Source organism: Salvelinus namaycush, chromosome 27 (assembly GCF_016432855.1).
Source record: "Salvelinus namaycush isolate Seneca chromosome 27, SaNama_1.0, whole genome shotgun sequence".
Classification (NCBI taxonomy): domain Eukaryota; kingdom Metazoa; phylum Chordata; class Actinopteri; order Salmoniformes; family Salmonidae; genus Salvelinus; species Salvelinus namaycush.
This window is the reverse complement of record NC_052333.1, coordinates 9,826,014-9,840,545: the sequence shown is the minus strand read 5'-3', so window position 1 is coordinate 9,840,545 and position 14,532 is coordinate 9,826,014. Positions and strand designations below refer to the sequence as shown.

The following is a 14,532-nucleotide window of genomic DNA, read 5'->3' as shown; positions in this document are numbered from 1 at the left end:
TGATTTTGTTGACATTCCCAGCCTTAGTTACTGTACATTCGTCCGTTTTTGTCCAGAATATTGAGTCATTGAAACGGATACAGTGCATCCCAAATGGAGAGAGTAAACAATGTACCAGGCTACCTGTGATTTGCAAACTGACAGCAATATTTATTGGACTACAAAGAAATGTATTAGTGAATTATATTAATCATGCATTGAACTGTATCCATCTATTGTGCCAACAACATCTTAGTGTACGTCATGGAACGTTAAGTCAAATAGAATCCATTTTTAAAACCTCTTATAAATTTTTGTAGCATGAACTGGGAATTTGATATGTTTGATGACATTATGATTGTCTGTGTGTTTCTGCAAAGTAGCAAAAACGTTGTCAACTCCACTTTAAACTTTAAGTCACTGGTTACTTTATGAAATATTTTTTGCAATGGGAAGTAATAGTTGTGTTTTTGTATTCTTATGATTGGGATCTACTGGCTTATTATTTCAGAGTCTATGGACTGCTTATCCTTTAACATCATGCCGTGTGTGACTGCTGTCTTTCCATCGGCCCTACGCAGTTGTGTGGTGATGCCTGGAGAAGTGAGTATTCTTTAATTTTGCCAAAAAGTTCCCAAACGGCACGCCCAGCGAAGGAAAAGCACCTTGTTTGAAAAACCCTATGTTTTCCTATGGTTTTTTATTAGCTTTCCTATCGATTTTTCATATTTCCACTCTCAAAATCACACCTTTTTTTATAAAAAAATATTTGATGGTCTAAGTCCACAACAATGCTTAAACCACATCAATCTGTTTGGGTTGGCCTGACAGGGCCTGGCTCCCCAGTGGGTGGGCCTCTGTCCACCCAGGCCCATCCATGTCTTCGCCACTGATGCAAACAGCTCACGATGACAATTGTGCATCACAAATAGCCTACTAACCAACACTTCACTAAACATTTACCAATACCCATTGTTGCCTTAGTTAGCATTTACTGGTAGATATAAGTTGAAACATCTTTCCTACCCTGCCGGTTACTGATGTTATTCTTCGGTGAGCTGCTCATTGTCAAAACCAGTTGAGAGCTGCAGACTCTTGCTGCCTGTAGATGATATTCCGCTGAAACTAGGCTGTGTGCGGCGCACATGTTAATATATTTAACGACTTTGTGTAAGCTACTTTGCGTATGATTTACATGGCTATATGGCTTATATCTGCATATACCCTCCACTACACCACTGGCCCTTTGTGTTTTACAAAAAGTGCACTTTCCTACATGAGTGCGTTGGTATTACGGTTTCTGTCCTTTCAGAATCACCAACCTGTCACACTGAAGGCCTATTGGTTAACCACTGTACTAACCTGTCACACTGAAGGCCTATTGGTTAACCACTGTACTAACCTGTCACACTGAAGGCCTATTGGTTAACCACTGTACTAACCTGTCACACTGAAGGCCTATTGGTCAACCACTGTACTAACTAGAGGTTGACCTATTATGATTTTTCAACGCCGATACCGATACCGATTATTGGAGGACCAAAAAAATCCGATACCGATTAATCGGACGATTTTTATATATATTTGTCATAATGACAATTACAACAATACTGAATGAACAATGAACACTTTTATTTTAACTTAATATAATACATCAATAAAATCAATTTAGTCTCAAATAAATAATGAAACATGTTCAATTTGGTTTAAATAGTGCAAAAACTAAGTGTTGGAGAAGAAAGTAAAAGTGCATTATGTGCAATGTAAAAAAGCTAACGTTTAAAAAGCTAACGTTTAAGTTCCTTGCTCAGAACATGAGAACTGTCACACCCTGACCACAGTAAGCTGTTTTTTCTGTTGGTTGGGGCGTGATAGTGACTTGGGTGGTCATCTAGGTGTATTTCTATGGTGACCTGATATGGTTCCCAATCAGAGGCAGCTGTTTATCGTTGTCTCTGATTGGGGATCATATTTAGGTAGCCATTTCCCCATTGGTATTCGTGGGATCTTGTCTACATTGAGTTGCCTGAGTGCACACCAGTAGCTTCACGTTTTGTTTATGCTTTATTGTTTTGTTTTGGTGAGTTTCAGTTTATTAAAAATATGTGGAACTCTATTCACGCTGCGCCTTGGTCTACTCATTTCAACGAGCGTGACAGAAGATCCCACCAACAAAGGACCAAGCAGCATGCCCAGGAGGAGGAAGTATCCTGAACTTGGGAAGAGATCCTGGATGGGAAGGGATCCTGGACTTGGGAGGAAATCCTGGCAGGACAGGATCGCCTTCCTTGGCGGGAGTCGCCTAGGAGCATGAGAGGACAGCAACGACGCCGGGGAGGAAGGCCACAGAAACCCCAAGACATTTTTGGGGGGGGGGGGGGGGGGGCACATGGAGCAGTCGGCGGAGCCGAGGAGTGAACCAGAGCCAGTCAGGGAGTCGAGTGAGGAGCTCGACGCAAGATTCCGGAGAGAGGTGCTGGCGTTGAGAGCACTGCAGAGCGGGCGTGCTGAGGTGCGTGTCATCAGCACGGTGCCACCTGTACCGGTTCCACGCATCAGGTCTCCAGTGCGCCTTCACAGCCCAATGCGTCCTGTTCTAGCTTCCCGCACTTGCCGGGCTGGAGTGAGCATCCAGTCAGGAAGCGTTGTGCCAGCTCTGCGCTCTAGACCTCCAGTGCGCCTCCACAGTCCAGTACGTCCTGTGCCTCCTCTCCGCACTCGCCCTGAGGTGCGTGTCATCAGCCCGGTACCACCTGTACCGGTCCCATGCATCAGGTCTCCAGTGCGTCTCCACAGTCCAGTACATCCTGTCCCTCTTCCCCGCACTCGCCCTGAGGTGCGTGTCATCAGCCCGGTGCCACCTGTACCGGTCCCACACATCAGGCCTCCAGTGCGCCTCCACAGTCCAGAGCTTCCGGCGACAGTTCCCAGTCCGCAGCTTCCGGCGACAATTCCCAGTCCGGAGCTTCCGGCGACAGTGCCCATTCCGGAACTTCCGGCGACAGATCCCAGTCCGGAGCTTCCGGCGACGTTTCACAGTCCGGAACCTCCGGCAACGGTCCCCAGTCCGGAGCCTCCGGCGATGGTCCGCAGTCCGGAGTCTCCAGCGGGGGTTTCCAGTCCAGAGCCTCCGGCGATGATCTGCAGTCCAGAGCCTCCGGCGATGATCTGCAGTCCAGAGCCTCCGGCGATGATCTGCAGTCCAGAGCCTCCGGCGATGATCTGCAGTCCAGAGCCTCCGGCGATGATCTGCAGTCCAGAGCCTCCGGCGATGATCTGCAGTCCAGAGCCTCCAGCGACAAAGCCTCCAGCGACGATCTGCAGTCCAGAGCCTCCAGCGATGATTTGCTGTCCAGAGTCTTCAGCGACGAGCTGCAGTCCAGAGCCTCCAGCGGGGGTTCCCAGTCCAGAGCCTCCGGCAACGATCTGCAGTCCGGAGCCTCCAGTGGTGGTTCCCAGTTCAGAGCCTCCGGCGATGATCCACGGTCCGGTGCCTCCAGCGACGAAGCCTCCAGCGACGGTCGGCGGTCCAGAGCATCCAGCGACGATCTGCAGTCCAGAGCCTTCAGCAGGGGTTCTAAGTCCGGAGCCTCCGGTGACAATCCACGGTCCGGTGCCTTCAGCGACGACCCACGGTCCAGAGCCTCCAGCGGGGGTTCCCAGTCCAGAGCCTCCGGCAACGATCTGCAGTCCGGAGCCTCCAGTGGTGGTTCCCAGTTCAGAGCCTCCGGCGATGATCCACGGTCCAGTGCTCCAGCGACGAAGCCTCCAGCGACGGTCGGCGGTCCAGTGCCTTCAGCGACGACCCACGGTCCGGAGCTTCCGGCGATGATCCCCGCACCAGAACCGCCATGGAGGAAGACGTATCTGCGAGCGGAGTGGGTACTTCGTCCCGCACCGGAGCCGCCCCCGACGCCCTGCGTCATCCATCATAGATGCCCACCCGGACCCTTCCCTATTGAGTCAGGATTTGCGATCGGAGTCCGCACCTTGGGGGGGGTACTGTCACGCCCTGACCATAGTAAGCTGTTTTTTCTCTGTGTTGGTTGGGGCGTGATAGTGACTTGGGTGGTCATCTAGGTGTTTTTTGTATTTCTATGGTGGCCTGATATGGTTCCCAATCAGAGGCAGCTGTTTATCGTTCTCTCTGATTGGGGATCATATTTAGGTAGCCATTTCCCCATTGGTATTCGTGGGATCTTGTCTACATTGAGTTGCGCGAGTGCACACCAGTAGCTTCACGTTTCGTTTATGCTTTATTGTTTTGTTTTGTTTTGGTGAGTTTCAGTTTATTAAAAATATGTGGAACTCTATTCACGCTGCGCCTTGGTCTACTCATTTCAACGAGCGTGACACAAGAACATATGAAAGCTGGTGGTTCCTTTTAACACGAGGCTTCAATATTCCCAGGTAAGAAGTTTTAGGTTGTAGTTATTATAGGACTATTTCTCTCTATACGATTTGTATTTCATATACCTTTGACTATTGGATGTTCTAATAGGTACTTTAGTATTGCCAGCCTAATCTCGAGAGTTGATAGGCTTGAAGTCATAAACAGAGCAATGCTTTTACGCATTGTGAAGAGCTGCTGGCAAAATCAGTAAAGTGCTGTTTGAATGAATGCTTACGAGCCTGCTGCTGCCTACCACCGCTCAGTCAGACTGCTCTATCAAATCATAGACTTAATTATCACATAATAACACACAGAAATAAGAGCCTTTGGTCGTTAATATGGTCAAATCCGGAAACTATCACTTCGAAAACAAAACGTTTATTCTTTCAGTGAAATAGGGAACCGTTCCGTATTTTATCTAACGGGTGGCATCCATAAGTCTAAATTACATTGCACAACCTTCAATGTTATATCATAATTACGTAAAATTCTATTAGTTCGCAACGAGCCAGGCGGCCCAAACTGTTGCATATACCCTGACTCTGCATGCAATGAACGCAAGAGAAGTGACACAATTTCCCTAGTTTAATATTGCCTGCTAACATTAATTTCTTTTCACTAAATATGCAGGTTTAAAAATATATCCTTCTGTGTATTGATTTTAAGAAAGGCATTGATGTTTATGGATAGGTACATTTGTGCAAAGATTGTGATTTTTTTCACAAATGCACTTTTGTTAAATCATCCCCCGTTTGGAGAAGTTGGCTGTCTTTGTTAGTAAGAAATAGTCTTCACACAGTTCGCAACAAGCCAGGCGGCCCAAACTGCTGCATATACCCTGACTCTGTTGCACAGAACGCAAGATAAGTGACACAATTTCCCTAGTTAACTTCACTAGGGTAGGGGGCAGCATTCGGAATTTTGGATGAAATGCATGCCCAATTTAAACTGCCTGCTTCTCGGGCCCAGAATATATGATATGCATATAACTGGTAGATTTGGATAGAAAACACTCTAAAGTTTCCAAAACTGTTAAAATAGCGTCTGTGAGTATAACAGAACTGATTCATTTTTTGGGGGGTTTTGTAGTTTTCTATTCAATGCCATAACAGTATCCATTGACTTAGGACTCAAACTGCAGTTTCTATGCCTTCCACTAGATGTCAACAGTCTTTAGAAATAGTTTCAGGCTTGTGTTCTGAAAAATTTGGGAATAAGAGCATTCGGAATGACTGGACGCTAAAGTGTTGCAGAGCTTTTTCATGCGCTCGACAGAGAAATTCTTGTTTACCTTTTAAATTGACAAAGTTATTGTCCGGTTGAAATATTATCGATTATTTAGGCTAAAAACAACCTGAGGATTGAATATAAACATCGTTTGACATGTTTCTACGAACTTTACGGATACAATTTAGATTTTTTTGTCTTCCTGTTTTGACTGCGTTTGAGCCTGTGGATTACTGAAGAAAACGCGCAAACAAAACTGAGGTTTTTGTATATAAAGAGACTTTATCGAACAAAATAAACATTTATTGAGTAAATTAATGTCTGCTGAGTCAACCATATGAAGATCATCAAAGGTAAGGGATTCATTTTATCTCTATTTCTGACTAACTGTTCTACTTGGCTGGTTACTGTTTGTAATGAATTGTCTAGTGGGCTATGTTCTCAAATAATCGTAAGGTATGCTTTCGCCATAAAGCATTTTTTAAATCTGACACCGTGGTTGGATTCACAAGACGTTCATCTTTAAACCTATGTAAAATATGTTTTGTTTTCTGAATTTTTATAATGAGTATTTCTGTATTTGAATTTGGCGCCCAGCAGTTTCACTGGCTGTTGAAGAGGTGGGACGCTAACGTACCCAAGAGAGGTTAAAATAAATTCATGTTAGCGGGCAATATTAACTAAATATGCAGGTTTTAAAATATATACTTGTGTATTGATTTTAAGAAAGGCGTTGATGTTTATGGTTAGGTACACATTGGTGCAACGACAGCGCTTGTTAAATCACACGTTTGGCGAAGTAGGCTATGATTCAATGATAAATTAACAGGCACCGCATCGATTATATGCAACGCAGGACAAGCTAGATAAACTAGTAATATCATCAACTATGTGTAGTTAACTAGTGATTATGTTAAGATTTATTGTTTTTTTATAAGATACGTTTAATGCTAGCTAGCACCTTACCTTGGCTCCTTGCTGCACTCGCATAACAGGTAGTCAGCCTGCCACGCAGTCTCCTCATGGAGTGCAATGTAATCGGCCATGATCGGTGTCCAAAAATGCCGATTACCGATTGTTATGAAAACTTGAAATCGGCCCTAATTAATCGGCCATTCCGATTTATCAGGCGACCTCTAGTACTAACCTGTCACACACTGAAGGCCTATAGGTTTGCCACTGTGCAAACATGTTTATAACAGATATAAAGGCTGGATATTAATGTTCCAAAAAAGGAGCTTCGCCTGGTGAAGCGGTTTTATGAGCTGAATGAATAGAAGCTGATAATGAATTTTTACTTCGCTGGTCTCAGGAAGAAATTATGAGTCCTTACTGTCTGAGACCGAGTCAAGACAGAGTACAAATGTATCCAACACCGAGACAAGACCAAGACACTCAATACGTGCCCCGAGACTGGTCTCGAGTACTACAACACTGCCATGCAACCTTGCTAAACACATAGCAGTCTGACGCTAATTCAAATACTGCTCTGCCTTTTCTTGCATGCCAACGCTCGCTGGAGAGGGGTGAGAGGCGGAGAGAGGTGCAGAGGAGTGTGACCCTGGGAAAACTTTGTCATTGCGTGACATAATGGTTTTTCCCCAAGTCTGAACACGGACAGTGGCATTCAACCAAGACTCACTAACTCTCTCTCTCGAACATTACAAAACATTCATTGTAGTACATTATCAGACTAATGGTTTTGAAACCCACCATATGAGAAGGTTTAAACCCATTAGGAAATGTCCATTTACTTTCCTTAGGACACAAAAGTTTGTGATGAAAAAGGGGTGGTGTTTTATTATGCACAGGTAAAAGGCCTGTAAAATAGATTTTGATAAAAAACTTGGTACTTTAATCTGAGCACTTTCTGAGTAGCAGCCACAACCTTTTAAAGCATCAATGCCCCTCAAACTATTCAGCCTGCTTTTACATTATTCAACACAAAGCAGTGAATGAACTCACTCACCAGATTAAACTTCGTGTACATGAACTAGGTCCGGGGTAAGATTTCTCATAGGTACAGATCTAGGATCAGCTTCCCTTCCCCCAATTATAACCTTAAGCATTAAGTGTTCTAACACACAAACATAACTCCAATAAAATATATGAAAAAGAGAACCATTAGTGGAGGAAATGCAAAACTGACAAGATCAGCATCTAGGAGTAAATTCACTCTACACTACACCACATGAACTACCTACACTGTCCGAGTCATTCAACTGACAAGATCAGCATCTAGGAGTAAATTCACTCTACACTACACCACATGAACTACCTACACTGTCCGAGTCATTCAACTGACAAGATCAGCATCTAGGAGTAAATTCACTCTACACTACACCACATGAACTACCTACACTGTCCGAGTCATTCAACTGACAAGATCAGCATCTAGGGGTAAATTCACTCTACACTACACCACATGAACTACCTACACTGTCCGAGTCATTCAACTGACAAGATCAGCATCTAGGAGTAAATTCACTCTACACTACACCACATGAACTACCTACACCAGGGGTGTCAAACTCATTCCACGGAGGGCCTAGTGTCTGCAGGTTTTTGTTTTTTCCTTTCAATAAAGCCCTAGACAACCAGGTGTGGGGAGTTCCTAACTAATTAGTGATGTTAATTCATCAATCAAGTACAAGGGAGGAGCGAAAACCCGCAGACACTCGGCCCCCCGTGGAATGAGTTTGACACCTGTGACCTACACTGTCCGAGTCATTCAACTGACAAGATCAGCATCTAGGGGTAAATTCACTCTACACTACACCACATGAACTACCTACACTGTCTGAGTCTTTCAACTGACAAAGTCAGTAGCATGGCAAAATGTCTTGACATTTTTGCAAAAATGTGTTTGATTCTAAAATGTGAAATGGGCCAATCCTTTGAGTGTCAAATCCATGACTGTACTGACATCAGAAGAAATAAGGCTAGGGTTTCTTAGCATACCTTGTGTTGTAGTGTTTGAATGTGCTGTTGTAGTTGGAATCTCAACATACTGTAGCAGTTGGAATCTCAACATACTGTAGCAGTTGGAATCTTAACATACTGTAGCAGTGGGAATCTTAACATACTGTAGCAGTTGGAATCTCAACATACTGTAGCAGTGGGAATCTCAACATACTGTAGCAGTGGGAATCTCAACATACTGTAGCAGTGGGAATCTCAACATACTGTAGCAGTTGGAATCTCAACATACTGTAGCAGTTGGAATCTCAACATACTGTAGCAGTTGGAATCTTAACATACTGTAGCAGTTGGATTCTCAACATACTGTAGCAGTTGGAATCTCAACATACTGTAGCAGTTGGAATCTCAACATACTGTAACAGTGGGAATCTCAACATACTGTAGCAGTTGGATTCTCAACATACTGGGGCAGTTGGATTCTCAACATACTGGGGCAGTTGGATTCTCAACATACTGGGGCAGTTGGATTCTCAACATACTGGGGCAGTTGGATTCTCAACATACTGGGGCAGTTGGATTCTCAACATACTGGGGCAGTTGGATTCTCAACATACTGGGGCAGTTGGATTCTCAACATACTGGGGCAGTTGGATTCTCAACATACTGGGGCAGTTGGATTCTCAACATACTGGGGCAGTTGGATTCTCAACATACTGGGGCAGTTGGATCATCAACATACTGGGGCAGTTGGATCCTCAACATACTGGGGCAGTTGGAATCTCAACATACTGTAGCAGTTGGAATCTCAACATACTGTAGCAGTTGGAATCTCAACATACTGGGGCAGTTGGATTCTCAACATACTGGGGCAGTTGGATTCTCAACATACTGGGGCAGTTGGATTCTCAACATACTGGGGCAGTTGGATTCTCAACATACTGGGGCAGTTGGATTCTCAACATACTGGGGCAGTTGGATTCTCAACATACTGGGGCAGTTGGAATCTCAACATACTGGGGCAGTTGGAATCTCAACATACTGGGGCAGTTGGAATCTCAACATACTGGGGCAGTTGGAATCTCAACATACTGGGGCAGTTGGATTCTCAACATACTGGGGCAGTTGGAATCTCAACATACTGTAGCAGTTGGAATCTCAACATACTGGGGCAGTTGGATTCTCAACATACTGGGGCAGTTGGATTCTCAACATACTGGGGCAGTTGGATTCTCAACATACTGGGGCAGTTGGATTCTCAACATACTGGGGCAGTTGGATTCTCAACATACTGGGGCAGTTGGATTCTCAACATACTGGGGCAGTTGGATTCTCAACATACTGGGGCAGTTGGATTCTCAACATACTGGGGCAGTTGGATTCTCAACATACTGGGGCAGTTGGATTCTCAACATACTGGGGCAGTTGGATTCTCAACATACTGGGGCAGTGGGATTCTCAACATACTGGGGCAGTTGGAATCTCAACATACTGTAGCAGTGGGAATCTCAACATACTGTAACAGTGGGAATCTCAACATACTGTAGCAGTGGGAATCTCAACATACTGTAGCAGTGGGAATCTCAACATACTGTAACAGTGGGAATCTCAACATACTGTAGCAGTGGGAATCTCAACATACTGTAGCAGTGGGAATCTCAACATACTGTAGCAGTGGGAATCTTAACATACTGTAGCAGTTGGAATCTCAACATACTGTAGCAGTTGGAATCTTAACATACTGTAGCAGTTGGAATCTTAACATACTGTAGCAGTTGGAATCTTAACATACTGTAGCAGTTGGAATCTTAACATACTGTAGCAGTTGGAATCTTAACGTACTGTAGCAGTTGGAATCTTAACATACTGTAGCAGTTGGAATCTTAACGTACTGTAGCAGTTGGAATCTCAACATACTGTAGCAGTTGGAATCTCAACATACTGGGGCAGTTGGAATCTTAACGTACTGTAGCAGTTGGAATCTTAACATACTGTAGCAGTTGGAATCTTAACGTACTGTAGCAGTTGGAATCTTAACGTACTGTAGCAGTTGGAATCTCAACATACTGTAGCAGTTGGAATCTCAACATACTGTAGCAGTTGGAATCTTAACATACTGTAGCAGTTGGAATCTTAACGTACTAGGAGTTGGAATCTTAATGTACCGTAAATAAATAAATATATATATATATATACACACAGTATATATATATACACAGTTGAAGTCGGAAGTTTACATACACCTTAGCCAAACACATTTAAACTCAGTTTTTCACAATTCCTGACATTTAATCTTGGTCAAATTTCCCTGTCTTAGGTCAGTTAGGATCACCACTTTATTTTAAGAACGTGAAATGTCAGAATAATAGTAGAGAGAATGATTTATTTCAGCTTTTATTTCTTTCATCACGTTCCCAGTGGGTCAGAAGTCTACATACACTCAGTTAGTATTTGGTTGCATTGCCTTTAAATTGTTTAACTTGGGTCAAACGTTTCAAGTAGCCTTCCACAAGCTTTCCACAATAAGTTGGGTGAATTTTGGCCCATTCCTCCTGACAGAGCTGGTGTAACTGGGTCAGGTTTGTAGGCCTCCTTGCTCGTACACGCTTTTTCAGTTCTGTCCACAAATTTTCTATAGGATTGAGGTCAGGGCTTTATGATGGCCACTCCAATACCTTGACTTTGTTGTACTTAAGCCATTTTGCCACAACTTTGGAAGTATGCTTGGGTCATTGTCCATTTGGAAGACCCATTTGCGACCAAGCTTTAACTTCCTGACTGATGTCTTGACATGTTGCTTCAATATAACCACAATTTACCTGCCTCATGATGCCATCTATTTTGTGAAGTGCACCAGTCCCTCCTGCAGCAAAGCACCCCCACAACATGATGCTGCCACTCCAGTTCACAGTTAGGATGGTGTTCTTCGGCTTGCAAGCGTTCCCCTTTTTCCTCCAAACATAAAAACAAGTTTTAATGACTACAACCTAAGTGTATGTAAACTTCTGACTTCAACTGTATATACACACACACAAAATAAAAATATCGATCTATACATATATATTTATAAAAAATATATATTTTATTTTGTATTTTTTGCAGACCCCCTGCAGTACAACCCCAGGTTGAGTATAAACTGCTCTAAACCCATTACTTTAAGCATGGGCTATAACTGAATATGAATCCTTGTCTGACCTTGTAATCTACAGTATCTACTCAAATCTCCCTATGACAGAAGCAGGCATGAGTCCAGGATGCTCTGCCATGACAAATGGGATTCAGGGATTCATGACGATCTGAATTTCCTCCTAGAGCTTCATCTGAACTCAGCCTCCTGTTGTTTGACCTTTAGAGAACCCGTGTACATGCATTCTAGTGGCATAACTCTTACCTCCAGCATCTCACTGAGTCTAACATCAGTCCTTCGCTGTAAAACAACAAGGAGAACAGTTAAGCATGACCATCACTATCAAGACCCAAAACAAACGTTGAAACTCAATTACAAAATAAGTGCAACATTCCACAACTAAATTGTTTGTTGCAGGTCAATATCCTGTTGATATCTATGTGTCTGTATGAGGATTTAAAGCAACATGGTGACTTGGATAGTTACCAGGGTCTTGATGGTCCTCAGTGGCTTCAGCAGCCCTGTGAGCAGCTGTCTCCTCCTCTGATTGGCTAGGAGCCCCAGGCTGGCCTCAGTGAAGTCCTGCTTGGAAACACTCAGCTGCCTGGAACCAGGAAGTGACAGACATTTACAATGCTGGCACAGTTCTGTTAAGAGTAATCTCAACATGAATCACAACACTGACTGACTCAATATCAAAGTCAAGTTAGCGTGCACTGATTTCATATTGTACATGCAAACAGTGGGAATGAAATTGACTGTGTCATTTAATACATGCTAACAGGAATTTTCAACTCAATAATCCATTGTGGAAGAACAACAGCTTTAAGAGGGAGTGTGGGTCACATCAGAACGCTTACCTCCTAGCGTTGGCGCAGATTACTGCAGCCAGCTGTAGGTTGGTTTGTAATGACGTCACCCTCTCTAACTCCTGTGGAAAACAAGAGATCCATTCACACTGAGCGACCAATCACAAGTCACACAACAACACAAGTTACACTTTATTTAACAGTCCACTCTTCACATGGTAAAATGTTACGGTACAGAAGAGTTGAATGCTAGCTGGAATAAGACTGTGTATAATAAAGGGTTACTGTAACAGCCCACACAGTTGGGCTGACATTAAATTGTCTCTCATCCACTCCAGTTTCCTGTGAGCCCTATCTTTCACTAATGGGGTGAAACAGGGAGAGAATGATTCCCCCACACAAAGTATGAAATGTTCTTCTGTTCCTCCAGAGTACCCCACTGAATGAAAGAAACAAATGGAAGGATTATGTAATGGAATGAGGAAATTCGTGGTTTGGTTTTACTTGGAAAAGGCTGAACCAACAACGACCTCTCAAAGAACGAACATGCCCTCAGCTACCGGCGGATTCACGGATCTTTTTTGAAAAGCCAGCTGTCATCGCCTTGAGGTGGGAGCACACGCCAACTGACCTTATCTCAGGGTGGAAGTGGAGTCGTCGACCGACCCCAATACAGAGGTAGCATTCAGAGAAAGACATACCACTGTCACGTTAAAAACAACTATTTGGTGAGGGAATACGAGGTGGAACATTGATTCAGAACGGTAGATAAAAAGAGAAACAGAGAGCGGGCTCTTATGTCAGAACAGATGTCTAAACAAACAAACCCATTCAAACTAGATGGAGAATGGCCTCCTGACCGGCTTGATCAGTTGACATTAGGGTGCAATGTCAACCTTTATCCTATCATAATCATGTAAGCATAAAACATTGTTATATACAATGCTATCGCCTTCTATTAGCCAACCCAAAAAACTCAGCTAAAACAACAGTTGGGCTATAGCGCGAAATCAAATGCAACTGGACGAACCATGATGAAAGATAATGTTGTTGAAAGCCTGGACGAACCATGATGAAAGATAATGTTGTTGAAAGCCTGGACGAATCATGATGAAAGATAATGTTGTTGAAAGCCTGGACGAACCATGATGAAAGATAATGTTGTTGAAAGCCTGGACAAATCATGATGAAAGATAATGTTGTTGAAAGCCTGGACGAACCATGATGAAAGATAATGTTGTTGAAAGCCTGGACGAACCATGATGAAAGATAATGTTGTTGAAAGCCTGGACAAATCATGATGAAAGATAATGTTGTTGAAAGCCTGGACGAACCATGATGAAAGATAATGTTGTTGAAAGCCTGGACGAACCATGATGAAAGATAATGTTGTTGAAAGCCTGGACGAACCATGATGAAAGATAATGTTGTTGAAAGCCTGGACAAATCATGATGAAAGATAATGTTGTTGAAAGCCTGGACGAACCATGATGAAAGATAATGTTGTTGAAAGCCTGGACGAACCATGATGAAAGATAATGTTGTTGAAAGCCTGGACGAACCATGATGAAAGATAATGTTGTTGAAAGCCTGGACAAATCATGATGAAAGATAATGTTGTTGAAAGCCTGGACGAACCATGATGAAAGATAATGTTGTTGAAAGCCTGGACGAATCATGATGAAAGATAATGTTGTTGAAAGCCTGGACGAATCATGATGAAAGATAATGTTGTTGAAAGCCTGGACAAATCATGATGAAAGATAATGTTGTTGAAAGCCTGGACGAACCATGATGAAAGATAATGTTGTTGAAAGCCTGGACAAATCATGATGAAAGATAATGTTGTTGAAAGCCTGGACAAATCATGATGAAAGATAATGTTGTTGAAAGCCTGGACAAATCATGATGAAAGATAATGTTGTTGAAAGCCTGGACAAATCATGATGAAAGATAATGTTGTTGAAAGCCTGGACAAATCATGATGAAAGATAATGTTGTTGAAAGCCTGGACAAATCATGATGAAAGATAATGTTGTTGAAAGCCTGGACAAATCATGATGAAAGATAATGTTGTT

At 43.2% G+C, this 14,532-nt stretch overlaps 1 pseudogene; it reads right to left on the bottom strand.

The window, feature by feature from the left end:
- The window catches only part of LOC120022593, a 282,457-nt pseudogene that overhangs the window by 209,503 nt on the left and 58,422 nt on the right, over positions 1–14,532 (bottom strand).